The sequence below is a fragment of the Suricata suricatta genome, chromosome 1, assembly GCF_006229205.1.
Source record: "Suricata suricatta isolate VVHF042 chromosome 1, meerkat_22Aug2017_6uvM2_HiC, whole genome shotgun sequence".
In the NCBI taxonomy this organism is placed as follows: domain Eukaryota; kingdom Metazoa; phylum Chordata; class Mammalia; order Carnivora; family Herpestidae; genus Suricata; species Suricata suricatta.
Genome location: NC_043700.1, coordinates 166,451,257 through 166,465,362, shown reverse-complemented (window position 1 = coordinate 166,465,362; position 14,106 = coordinate 166,451,257). Strand labels below are relative to the sequence as shown.

Below are 14,106 nucleotides of genomic sequence, written 5' to 3'. Positions count from 1 at the left end.
GGGGGGTAGGGAGAACATTAAAACTAAAAAAATAAATGAATCAATATTAAGAATAATAGATAGGCAGTGAGTTTAGTATGAGAATTTCTGTCTGGAGACCAGTCCAGGCAAAGAGGGGAATAACTTTATAGTCAAGGAACCTAGCAAACACTACTTTAGCAAAGTAATCAAGGTCAACATCAACAAAGGTAAGTCATATTGATTGTAGATACTCTTGATATATTCTGATTGAAATGACCACATCTGTGGTCTTTCTACCTAAATCTTTAATAACCCCAATCAAATCATGAGAAAATTTCAGCCTAACTCCTATGGATGAGTATACAACAAAAACCTGACTAGAACTCAAAACTGTCAAAGTGGTCAGAGCAAAGAAAAATTTAAGAAACTGACACAGTTAAGAAAAAATTAAGGAAATAGACCAAAAAAAAAAATAATGTGTTGATGGAATCCTGGAATAGGAAAAAAAAATAACTAGGTTAAGATTAGGTTAACATGAACTTTGATTCAAAGTAATATATAACAAAAATAGTAATATATATCAATATGTATGGTTCATTAACTATAACAAAGTTAGTATATGACAAGAAAACTGAGTGCAAGGTGTATAGAAACTCAATACTATATTCACAATTTTTCTTTAAATATAAAAGTATTTATAAAAAACATTAGTTTGAAGGATCAGCACAAAGAATTTTAGGGGTTCTGAACTTCATCAGTTTTTGAATGTAGTGATGATTTCACAAATTTACATATGCAATAAATTCTCATAGTATTAAAGAAAAACACCACACCCACACATCCCCTCCACATATATATATTGGTATGCAAAACTGATTCAAACATAAGAATATTGGTGGATTTTGTCAAAATTAGCCTATCAGTTGTGACGTGTTAGAATGACATAAGTTGTAACTATGGGAAGAGACTGGTAAAGAATACATGAGATAATTCTATGTTTGCTTTTACAACTTTATATAAATTTATGATTATCTCAAAAAAATTTAAGTTTGATTAAATAAATTATATGGAAACACAGAACTCCCAGAATAGCCCAAACAATTTTGAAAAGGAAAAATCAAGTACTAGGACTGAAACTATCTGATACCAACACTTATTTAAAATTTCAACTGGAATGCCTGGGTGACTCAGTTGATTGAGTGTAGGATTCTTGATGTCAGCTCAGATCATCTCTGCTTATTCTGTGGAGCCTGCTTGGGATTCTCTACCTCTCTCTCTCTGTCCTTTCCTACTCATGCTCTTTCTTTCTCTCTCTCTCAAAATAAATAAATAAACCTTAAAAAATAAAAATAAGACTTCAATAATCAAGACACTTTAGTATCTGTATAAGAATAAATACACACAAATGAATCTAAAGAGAATATTCAGAAATAGATACACACAATGTAGTTTTATTTTGGATGAAGTTGTATAGGTAATTCAATGGGAAATGCATAGGTTTTTAAAGTAATGGTTTAAAAATGGGTGTGTTTATTTAAGTGTTCATTTTTTAAAGTTTTTAATTTTATTTTTGAGAGACAGAGAGTGACAGTGTGAGCAGGGAAGAGTGAGAGAGAGAGGGAGATACAGCATCTGAAGCAGGCTCCAGGCTCTGAGCTAGATGTCAGCACAGAGCCCGACACGGGGCTCGAACCCAGGAACCGTGAGATCATGGCCTGAGCTGAAGCCGGACGCTTATCTGACTGAACCACCCAGGTGCCCCTTATAAATGGGTATGTTTATTTAAAAAAATAGAAATATGAGGGTGAGGGGGAAAATTGAGAAAGAGACAATAGAAGAAAGACAATACATTTACACTTATCGTATATAAAAAAATTAACTTGAAATGAATCATGGACCTAAAAGTAGAACCTGACATAATGAAGCTGCCAAGCAAAAATATAGCTAATATTTAAGTCTGAGGTATTTTTGTTTTGTTTTGTTTTGTGCTTTTTTGTTTGTTTGTTTTGGAGGAGGTTGATAGGGAACAGTAAGCACAACACATTAAGGCACAAATCACTAAGCTGGATTACATCAAAATTAGAAACTTCTGCTCTTCAAATGATACTGTTTAGGTAGCCAGAAAACAAACCACGGACTGGGAGAAATATTTGCAAAAGCATATCTGAAAAAGGACTGCTATCCACAACTCTTACAACTTAGTCATAAGAAAAAACTCCCAATAATCAAATGGATATAAAATTCAAACAGACATTTCTCCAGTTAAGATACACATATGATGAAAACATGAAAATTGAAAACTTCTTTCACTAACCCAAGTCACTAATGGATAAATTTCATTATTCATATTAGTTAAAGGCAAATAAAACTATAATGTGATACTGCCATGTACTTATTAAAATGACTGAAATGATAGTAACAATACCAAGGGCAAATGAACAGCTGTCACACTCATATATTATCACTGGGAATGCAAAATAGAATAGTCATTTTGGAACAGAGTTTTGTGGGTTTTTTAAAGCAAGCAAAATTTTTTATATATCCAAGCAATAACAATCCTGGATATTTACCTGAAAGAAATGGAAGGCATATATCCACTTATTAAGTTTCATTAAGGGTTTATTTATAATTACTTCAAACTGGAAATATCCCATATGTCCATCAACTGTTGAGGTGACAAATTGTCATAGTCATATCTAGAATAAATAAAAAGAAATAAAAAGGGACAAATTAATGACAGAAGCAAGAACACTGAAGAATCTCAAATGCATTATGAAAGTGAAATAAATCAGACACAAAAGCATATATACCTACTGTATTATCCTGTTACTGGAAATTTGGGGAAAGACTACAATTATATATATATAATAAAACATTAAAATATACATATTATATATAATAAAATATACAATATAATACAATAACATATATCCGTATATAATAAAATATATTATTATATGAACATATATATTATTATATATATTATTATATTATATATATGTATAGGCAGAATGCATATCAGTGGTTGAAATGGTCTAGGGAGGGTGTTAACTACAAAGAAACACAAGTGAAAAAGGCGGTCAGTCATGAATAGGTCACAAAATGATAAGGGCTTGAGTATATCCCTGAGGAATATAACTTTTTTTTTGCCCCATTTCATGATAATGATACCTGTAGATGTGAGATGATTCTGTAGTTATGGCAACAATGGGGGGGAGGGAGAAAAGACTGTCAAGTCTTTTCATTATTAAGAAACTAACTTTGGTAACCTGATGGATTTACTTTTCTTCTTTTTAACTTTTTTTTTAATATTTGCTGTGTCTTTCTTTCAGGAAAATCTAGTTCTTCTAAAGAATAGAGTCTCTTATACACAGTTAAGTTATTTTAATTTTTCTCCTAAAGTGTTTTTTTTTTTTTTTTTAGAAATTCAAATCCACTGAGATAGATAGGTAGACTTACTGCCATGAGCCAACTAAATTGTGCCACCTGAGAAGTATGCCTAGCAAATCTCTGGAACCCAAGCCTACTGACCTATCTGAGTCAATAATTTCCCATTATTGTACATGCCACAATTAGTTATGTTTTTGGTCATTTCGCACTGAAAGAGACCTAACTGATGTACCAAGAATAAATGCTGAATCTTTTATGACATTTCCTAGATGTGTAAGTAAATGTTTATTAAGGAGGTTCAAAAATAATAGATGCAGGTTCCTGAAATTTTAAATTCATAAACTCATTTGCAACCACAAAATATGTTGCTGATTTCCCCTCAGAATATTGCGTTCGATTACAGATTCAAAGACAAATTCTTTAGAATGATTGTTCTCAAACTGGCAGGTTTCTCCATTAATCTAATCAGTTAAGTATCAGGATGAATCAGAAGAAAAGTGCTACCGACTGCAGATTTGAAGCTGTATCATTTCAAGGATTTTTAGACCAAGAAAAAGCTGAGAAAGTTCTTTGTGTTTTTCCTATTGGTAAATCATATAAATATTTTACTTTTTCTTCTCTATCTGTGAACAGTATTCAGATATCTGACTTATTTTAATATATGAAAATAGTTTTGTCACATCTACAGAGGTAAGCATATTTGAACAGATGAGGCATTGCTTAATTATTCCTTTATGCCCTTAAATTAGATTGTTCTTAAATGAAACATTTGATGAGAGGATTGGTGTCCTTCTTATAACACCAGAAATACAAGCTACTTTACTGCACACAATCCAACTGAGTATGAGATATAAGGGAAATTTTAAAAAAATACGTTACGAGGTCAAAACACCCTAATAATGATAAATATAGAATTAAGATTTACCAACTATACCAAATCAGGAATTCATTTAAAACAATCCAGAATTAATACAGAAAGTATTGTAGTATCTTGTCCACTTTGACGCTTAGCAAATTTTCAAATCTATCTTCTATAAGGCATAGTTTATTCTTTGCCTTTTTTTTCTGTAGAGTTTAGCAACTGGATATAATTATAATGTAAATTTTGGGCCATATTTTAAGGCTGTCATTCCATGTGGTGAGTAACCGATACTTCCATAGTCACTCAGGCTAAAAAACTTGAAATTAATCTCTGTTTTTCTCAGTCTCCATGTTCAGTTTTCAGCTCCTTATAGTTCTATTCAAACTTCATCTACAATGTAGTTACTTGTTTCCACATCTACCATTATCACCTTGCCACCTTCCACTATCATACAGACTCCACTATTGTACAGATTCCTGCTTCTACCTTTGCCATTCATACCCCTCCACAGCATGGCAGCAAGAGAAATCTTTTTAACAGATGAGCAAAGTCATATGACTTTTCCACTCCATGTCAGTGGCTTCCCTTCTCACGATCAAAGCCAAAGTCCCTGAAGTTGTCTAAAATGTCCTCTGTGACTAGCATCCTGGTTATCTCTTGGCCATCATCTGACCCTCCATCATTCCTTTTTGGCTATTAAAACTTTTTGCTGGTTCTGAAATATCCCAGGTGATTTACAGGTCAGAAATGTTCTATCTACTTTGATCGTTTTCCCCAATATAAAGACACACAATTTACTCCCTGACTACATTCGAGCCATTGTGCTTACATCACTTTATTCACAGGATTAATACTCTGTGTAATAATAATGAAACTGAACCCTGTCCTGGCTAGTAACCCCATTTCCCTCTATCTTACTTTTTCTTCCCAGCATTTATTACCTAACATATTACAGGTTTTACTTATTTGTTTATGAACTCTCTCCCCTACTAGAATATTTTACTTTTTTTGTTTATCAGCTCTCTCTCCTACCAGGATGTCTTCGTGAAGATGACTGCATGTCTTGTGTGTTTTGTTTACTGTATCCAAGCACATGAAACATATGTACATGTGTATATATACGTAGCACCTACCACATAATAGATGCTTATTTGATACTTGTGAATGTATTAATAAACAGAAATCTAATTAATGCAATTATTGGTTTTAATTATGAGACTAAAACAATTTTATAATAAATGGTCCTTAGGCTATACCTTTGTATATATTGTCTATAGTATCTAATTAAACCCATATAAATAATAAAAACTAGAGTTCAGGGTTCTTAGTGATAATTATGCTTTTAAGAGCTATGTAAAAGAAGAGAATAAAGTTAAAAAGAAAGTCAGAGCCAAGTAATTATTCCAGTCAATTAATTGGTATATATCAAATGCATGAATTATCTGTTAATGAAATTCTCTTCATTATGCTCATCATTAGAATTTTCTTTAATCCTAAAGGGCACTAGTCCAATATTCTCTTCTCTCTACATTCTTTTACACAATCTCCCCATGTCATGCCTAGAAGGTCACCGAGTTAATTGGCTGTTGAGTACTTAAAGTAGCTAATTCCATCTTATAAGTTATCTGATTTTCAATTTTAAAGTTCTTTGGTCAAGGTTACAAGATTAGCATAACCTCAAATTAAGAACATGATTCTGGGCACAGCAATGCTTCCCCAGTCAGTAGCTCAATGAACTTATTGATGGTGATGTAATTGCATGAAAATTCAGATGCATTTACTGAAACTGGAGAGTACAATGTATGCTTTTCCTTAAGATTTCTAGGTTAGACTTATAACACTTTCCAAGGTGTTGTGACTGGAGAGTGAGGAATCGAAGGGCAATAAATAAGTAAATTTGTGTTTTTTTAATGCTTACTTCACATTAGCAAATATACATGTTTATTTTAATCATTTTTAGTTGTTATGAAGTGATCCTCTCCACTTTTGTCTTCTAAATACAATTTCCTCAGAATATGCTAACTTTTAAAATTCTCACACAAATGTTTGATACATTATTTGTTTTATTCTCATTGCACAGACTAGGACTCCAAGATTCTGAGTATCATAATGGTTTTTGTTAGGAATCAGGAAGCCCAAAGCTCTGACTCATATACCTTTACTTTTCTATACATGTTGCAAACTCATACAGGTGTCAGGTAGCAGTAAGTCAGTGTGTATGAAAATAGGAAGATGAATTTGGCAAGAAACAGAACAAATGAGCAATGGGTAAAAAAAAGAGAAGCAAATCAAGAAACACAACTATGGAGAACAAACTCATGGTCACCATCCACCCTGTGCAAGGTTGAGTGAAATAGGAGACAGGGATTAAAGAGTGCACATGTGATGAGTGAGCTCCGGCTGTTGTTTGGAAGTGCTGAATCACTCTATTGTACATGTGAAACTAATATTATGCTGTATGCTAACAAACTGGAACTTAAATAAAACCTCAAAAGAAAAAGAGCACATGCTCAATCCATAAAGATACCCAGTGCTTGAGTCCAGTTTACTGCTGCCCTGAAATACTGCAAGCACAGAATTGGAGGATTTTCCATGTGGGCTAACAATATTGGAATTAAAAAAAAATAAATAAATGAATAAATCAGATATAATAAAAATAAAAACATCAGATTATAGATTTTAAATATTGTACATTCATTTGTAAACACTGTAACGTTCCCAACAAGGTGCCATCTGATTATAAATGGCTGGTTTAGATGTTGTGTTACATCATATTCTTCCCACTAATTTAAATGAGTAGCTGAAAAAATTGTGTTTTTTGGGGTGTTGTGGGACCAATATTTTGTTATGAAGGATCAAGACCTGTTTTCTTTTAGTATGGTTGACACACAATGTTGCATTTGCATAAGTGTTTTGGTTAATGGTGTTATAATCGCGCTGGATGATAATATTCTTAAAACTGTCGGTTCTCAAATGACTGTTATCATCATAACTTGTTAAACTCTATCTTCTTGATCCTCAAGATAAGTGATTTCCCGTCTAAGCCTCATTCATTTTGGATCCCCAGAAATTGCAAAAGGGAAAGAGGAATGCTGAGTAGTCAGAGTTGGTGATTTCCTGAGCTTATCCCAATCAACTGCACAATATTTTCTGGTAAAAAATTGGAAAGTTAACATCCGATGTTGTGTACAATTAATAATGCAGTGTTAATTCAAACTGAAATAAAAATCATTAAATTCATTGATGACTTCACTTTCTGCTTTAAAAACTGTCCTTATATGACTGCAGTGAATTTAAGGAGAAGTCTGGAAGTATGTTCTTAGCTACTTTTCCTACACCACAATCTAATGGGGTCAGGATGTGTGGCATGTACAGGCTGTTCGATTCTGTTGTATGCAGTTGATTTAGCCTCTGTGTGTGGCAAGGGTGGAATTTTCCTGGGAAGAATAACCTGGTCATGAGTGTATCATTGTCCTGCTAACTAAACTTGCTTTAGAACAGAGTGTCTGGCCATGTTGCAAATTGTATTATTTGTCCTAATGTTTATATGCTTTCGGTAAACAATTTGCATATCCCTGGTGTCCTACTCTATGCCGTACTTTTAAGATCCACAGCTGCTTTGTTTCCTTGCCTTGCCCCTTGCCTTGCCCATCTCTCCATGGATGAGAAGTGTATATTTTTCCTTGGCTTGAAATACTATAGTTTCTCATCTTCCTTAATTTATACATTTAGTAAGGTTACCAATAATTTATTTGTAATTTTCTATTTATCTAAGAAAATCATTAAGCATTTCAATATCTAAGTCAACATTAAATGGTCATACTCTATAATTTAGCTGTTCTATAAGTTCGGAGTTGACAGTTTAGCTAGATGTCACAGAAATCTAATAAAAAGGCTTAGTACATTAGATTGAAAGAAAGGTACTAAGGAAAACTTGGCATAACACAGAAAATGACAAAATAAAGAGATTTAAAAAGGGGCATCACAAAAAAGACTCAAGAATATTTTCAAGAATGGAGAAAAGAGTGAGACATTCTTCTCTTCCCTTTTCATTAAAAGTGGAAATTACCAGATATTTCTTGTAATTGTCACTATTTTTTATTCTTTAAGACAATTTGCTACCCCTACATCACACCCCCACTGATCTTATAAATTAATCTAATACTATACCCAGGAACTGCCTATCTTACCTACATTATCTGTTTAACTCAGTTCTCACTAACGATAGAAATCTTGCTCTTTGCATTTCATGTTTATATTCATCTTGTCAGTTAAATCCTCTCCTCTCCTAATAGATTATTCTGCTGTTATATTTTAATGTATTCTTGCAAATGCCGCATATCTGTATGTACATCTACCTTCACTAAAGGGAAAACTCCACCCTCATCTGAGCATTTTGGAGCTCAAACTGACCCTTTACATTTGACCTACAGCCCTTCTGAGTCTGCTTTAATCTTCCAGGTGAGGGTCAAATTTAGATAACTTGCTGACAATCCATTATTTTGTCCCCACCCCCTGATAAGAGGAAAGTGGTAACAACTCTTTTATCCGCTGGACTTGGAAATATGATAAGTGAAATGAAAATATGGGTTTCTGAGGATGGGTATCTACTTTGGGTAGCCAGTGATCAGAATTGAGGATGAAATTGGACTTTTCCTTGTCATCTCTAGATACAGCCTTTCTCTATTCTCTAGGAAAGAAAAAAAAAGATTGGCTTCTAAAACATCTGGTCTTTTCCAACTGTTATAAGCTATTTATGAACTGTTCTGGCTATTATTTTGTGGAGAAGCCTAAGAAATTATATTTCTAGGATTTTTGTTTGATTGAGCTGGCAGCAGGTTTAAAAAACCCTACTCAGAAAATAACAAGACTCTTCAGGGACAGTTATAGCAGATAATACAGCACCCCTTTCTCCATCTCCTGATTTATTTTTCCCTATAACATATATGAACATTCCATATCCCATACAATGTCTGCATAAATTTCATTCCTGCTCTCAGTACTATCACACATGAATATAATTTTATGGAAAAAGAATCTTGTCTGTTTTATTCACTGCAGTCTCCTTAGCACCTAGAACAGTTTTTGCTACACAGTTGGCACTGAGAAAATTGTTACTGAGTGAATGAATGAATTCCTGGAACTGGCTCAGATATGATAAATAGTTCTAGTTAAAGTGATGTAGTGAAGACCTCCACTCGACTCAAGCTACAATATCAACCCTTCCCATGATCTCAAGTTGGCTGGCCTTCTCTGTGGGTTTTGGACTTTCCAGCCCCCACAATTCCCTGAGGATGATTTCCAAAAATAAATCTCTCCATCTCTCTTTCCCTCCACAAAAACATGCACACACACACACACACACACACACACACACACACACACACACACACCTTTTAGTTTTGTTTTTGTTTCTCCAGGAAATCCTGACTTACAGAGATTTTGCTTAAGATACTCTGATCTTTTTTCTTATTAATCCACAATGTAGTGACTGTATGCTTCTGCTCCTCATTATTGTTAGAGTGGAGTTTCACTCATGAGGATTCAGCTTGAGCATCATCAGAGCAATTATTGAGAACCCCGAGGCTTCCAATAAAGAAGGAACTACTTGGGTCCTAATTTGAAACCAACCTAATAAAAAAATAAAAACGTCCCTTAAAAAATAAAAATAAAAACAACAATAACATAGACAGTCATTCTGTGCACTGGATACTTATTAAGATAAAGGTAGGCAGCATCTGTCTCAATAATTGTGTACTGAAGAATTTGTGACCAAGCCATTACCTGATGTAGTAACCCAGTAAGAACTTAAGCTCAATGATGAGATGACAAATTTCGGTCAGAATCTTCTCCCTTGTGAAAGCAAACATCAAGAATGTATCTCTGGTGCTTTTCATCAGCCTAAGCCACAGAATTTCAGGAATTTATAACCTGGTTATCTAATTCTAGTATATTATACTACTACCACACTCACCCCTGACCCATGCTCAAAAACAAGTGTCAGCAATCTTCATAAGATAACTCTAGCAGATGTGGTAACCAATGACCTATGACTATTTAAGCATGCTGTTCACATCAGAAGTCAGTAACATTGTGGCACCAGACCCATTAATCAATGATTGATTTAATATGAGGTAAGCTTACTTAATAAAGGCCCTCTATTTTATTTCCTTAAAATCTGAATCCTCATGCTGAAAACAACATCAGCAAAGCAGAAATCTCAGACTTATCAACCGAATAATACATTTTTTTGAAGTCACAAAAAGGATCATTGAACAAATGTCTTTTCATTCAGGTAGAATGTCAAAGAAATACTCTCAATGGAGAGTACACCAGACTTGAAAATGTGTAGGTGTTTTTAGTCATAGCTGAAGATAAGATGTAGCATAAACAAACAAACAAGAAACTATAATAACTATAAATATCAGCCCCTCGGTTAAGAATGGGTCTATTCATAGCCCACCATGTACAGGTGTGCCACAGACTTACAAGAGTTGTACACTTTCCATGACTGCATTTATGAGGTCATCATAATATATTTAAAATGTTAAATGTGCTTCACTAGGTCTTTTGATGGCTCTGTATATGAAATTATTTATCCAATCCTGACTTACATGTGCCTTAGGCAGTTTCAAAAGTTACCATTTACTGCCATACTGAGTGCTCTATGAATTCTCATGATGAAATTCATAATCAATCTAACCCCACTCATAATTTCTATTAGGATGTGTCCTCTTTATAAATGTCCTCATCATTTTTTTGGTTCACCTCAGCAAATTTATCTCATTTTATCAAAGAAGTTTTCTGCCTCCAAAACTATTTTATCATCAACTGTCATTGTAGGTTGTACTATGATATTGAAAAATATTGTTCAAAACGCTCCCTCTCTGTAACTGTCTATCCATTAACCATTACTCATTTTCCAATTGCTATATAGAAATATCAAGTGAACCTTGGGAAAATGTCTATTCTATTACAGCCCTGTTAGAATGAAATTGAAAACTTCCAACCCACACCTTCTCTGACCATGACCATGTTTTCCTATAGCAGTTCACTGCATATACTTCTACTTTGAAAGCATAACTCCACAATAAATGTACCTTCTACCCCACCACTTTTCAACAAGATTGCAACAAAACATTAATTTTAAATCAGTACCTAGATGATAGTGAGTGAGAACAGAACACACAAAGTGCAATAGGACACCCTACAATATGTCAAGGAAGTTACCCATTATATGTTGATAGAAATTGAATTCTCAGAGATAAAATGTGATTTCCAAATGCCACCTGGCCTTCTATCTGACACATTCATACCACAACCTTCTGATAAAAATTGAAAGACCGCTTGCTAGGGCTAGTCAAAAATTATCAAGATAATCAAACCCATTGCCTCCTAGCTTCAATCACCTTGAAATACAAATCCTTTCCATCTTCCTTGATTCTATGCTCCTCGTGGCTTCCCTATACCATTCGTTGCATTCTGTTTTTATCTTCCAAGCTCTAATACTGACATTGTAATTAACCCTAGAAGTCTAGCCATAAAAATCTACTGATGTTGAAGTAATTTTCAAGGATGCCCAACCCATGCCTTTATTTCAACTTGTTTGCAGTCATCTTTTTTTTTTTTTAATTTTGAGCTAATTATCAACTGTTTGGCTCTATGACTCTGACAGTAATTTCACATATAGTGATTTGGAATTATTTGCATTAGTTCTCACTGGTGTCTGAATTTTAATTTGGCCTAATGGGTTCTTACTTTGCTTATGTTTGTGCTCAAGGTTAAAAAATATGATATATATCTATTTTTCTGATCCTTATTTGAGGAAAAAAAGAGAGGCAATCTCATAAATGATTGAGGGATTCATAGACTGTAGCAAGAATAAATAGGGTTTTTACCACTGAAGCCTTGGGAAAATCGCCTTAGAATTGGTACTGTCCCTCCAGCCATGTGTTTGAGTTATAGACAAAGATTCTATTTGTGGTGCCTCTAAGAAAGTGATATATAATTTTCATATTTTGAACTGTCTCTTTTCTTAAGTTTTTATCTTAACTTCAAAACTGCGTGTCTTTTTCAGCTATATACAGGTGAGCTTGAGGGGAGAAGGGAATTTGGAAAATATGCTAGCAATGACAATCTTCCGTGATTGCCTGAGGAATTTTGGAAAGAGAGCTTTGATAAAAGTTTTTATATTGAAAGTAATCAATTTGTTTTCTGGAGCAGATGAAGGAAGGAGAATTAGAGCACTATATTCAGCCAACTTGTGCTCTTATCTATAAAGACTAGCCTTGAAATCAAGAAATCAAATTAATTAGAATGCAATATTAGTATGTCAGTTTATATGTTTTATAGATACAAGCATTGGATTTGTGTTTGTACTGAAGAAACATAAATGACAAATACAGTCTACCTTTAGAATAACTGATATTATGAAAATGAAGGGACATTATTAGTGTGTGTATATATATATATACATATATACATATATATATAAAATATTTAATTTCCCCCCCTAAGAAGTCCTGAAACAACTGACCATATAAACAAATTCATAAAGATCAGATGAAAACTAATTTGCTAATTACTTGAACATTTCCAGGTGTGAAAGCAGCCTTATCCTTTTTTTCTCTCAAGTTTCAGAACTGATTAAATTAAATAGTTCTCAGAGTGGCTTTACCTAAATAATTAATGCAATTATTTTCAAAGTATTTACCTCTAGGTTAGTGCATGTCCCCAAATCTTAGGGATTCTTGTGTCTTACTTTTTAGATAAATGTTTAGAGCAGAAATCCATTAAGACTAATCAAACCTGAGGCATTGTTGCAGGACACTAATCTACCTGAACCTATTAATTCTTGTCTGTTTTCAAACCGTATTTACTTAAACAAGGGTCTGGAAACTGAGATAAAACCACTACAAAATGCATATAAACTGACAATGCCATTAAATATATGTGTATATACATATTTAAATTCATGTATTTATACACATATATGTATATGTATGTATAGAACATATGTAATGCATGCAATGCATATATTAGGAATTCAACTCAAATATAATGTAGATTTACCTGCAAAAATTGTTAAAATTTATTTTATTATGATCTCAAGAATTAATAGTACTTTTGTAATCTGTTAAGTGTACATCTGGTGCAAATATAAAATAAGAATTCAGCCAATTGCTTCATATGGTAACAATGTAACTGCTACCGAAAAAGAAAAGTGTTCTACTAAAATCCAGCAGTTCTGTGTAGCATCCATTTGCATTCTAGATATGTAATCTAAAAGCCAGCATTTCCCAGGTATCTTAATAGCAATGATGGACCTGCAAATGATTCATATTTTATAATTTACTTTCCAATGTAGGATATATGTGTGTATATATATATATACTTAAGACCTATGGGCTCCAATTTCAGTTTTTGACTGTCTTTTCTTGAGCACTACTGTCTCTGTGAGGGGTTGGTATTTCACAGTTTTTAATCTTTCATAAAGATTTTCTAAAACAAAACCAAAGAATAAATATTTAAATAAAGCATAGAACTTATTGTGCATTACAATTACTAAATAGTCTCTGGCTAATTTTGGAAGGATTTGAAAAAAATATATTAGATTTTTATGATATTATTTTCTATGTATTGGAAAAATTATATTTAATCACTATAGGAATTAACTCTTTATTACTTAACAATTATCCCAACTATGCAAAAAAAGACTAAAATAGTATAAAAAAAGAGAATGATGTAATTGTCCATAAGATAATGGTGAAATAAATCATCACTTTTTTCATTATCCTTGACTCTTACTGCGTATCCAAAATTTTGTATCAGCTTTCAAAAAAAGGTATAATAGAACTCTGGAGACATCATTTCTAGTGTTATTTAATGTTTTC

The 14,106-nt window shown here is 33.1% G+C and overlaps 1 long non-coding RNA gene across 2 annotated transcripts in view; it reads right to left on the bottom strand.

The window, feature by feature from the left end:
• Positions 1-14,106, bottom strand: part of LOC115285769 — a 63,437-nt gene that overhangs the window by 40,993 nt on the left and 8,338 nt on the right. For both annotated transcript variants that reach the window (XR_003905688.1, XR_003905689.1), the window contains exons 2-3: positions 9,998-10,066; positions 2,532-2,657 (exon numbers count right to left, since the gene is read on the bottom strand). This is a non-coding gene — a long non-coding RNA (uncharacterized LOC115285769). The remainder of the gene's footprint in view (positions 1-2,531; positions 2,658-9,997; positions 10,067-14,106) is intronic.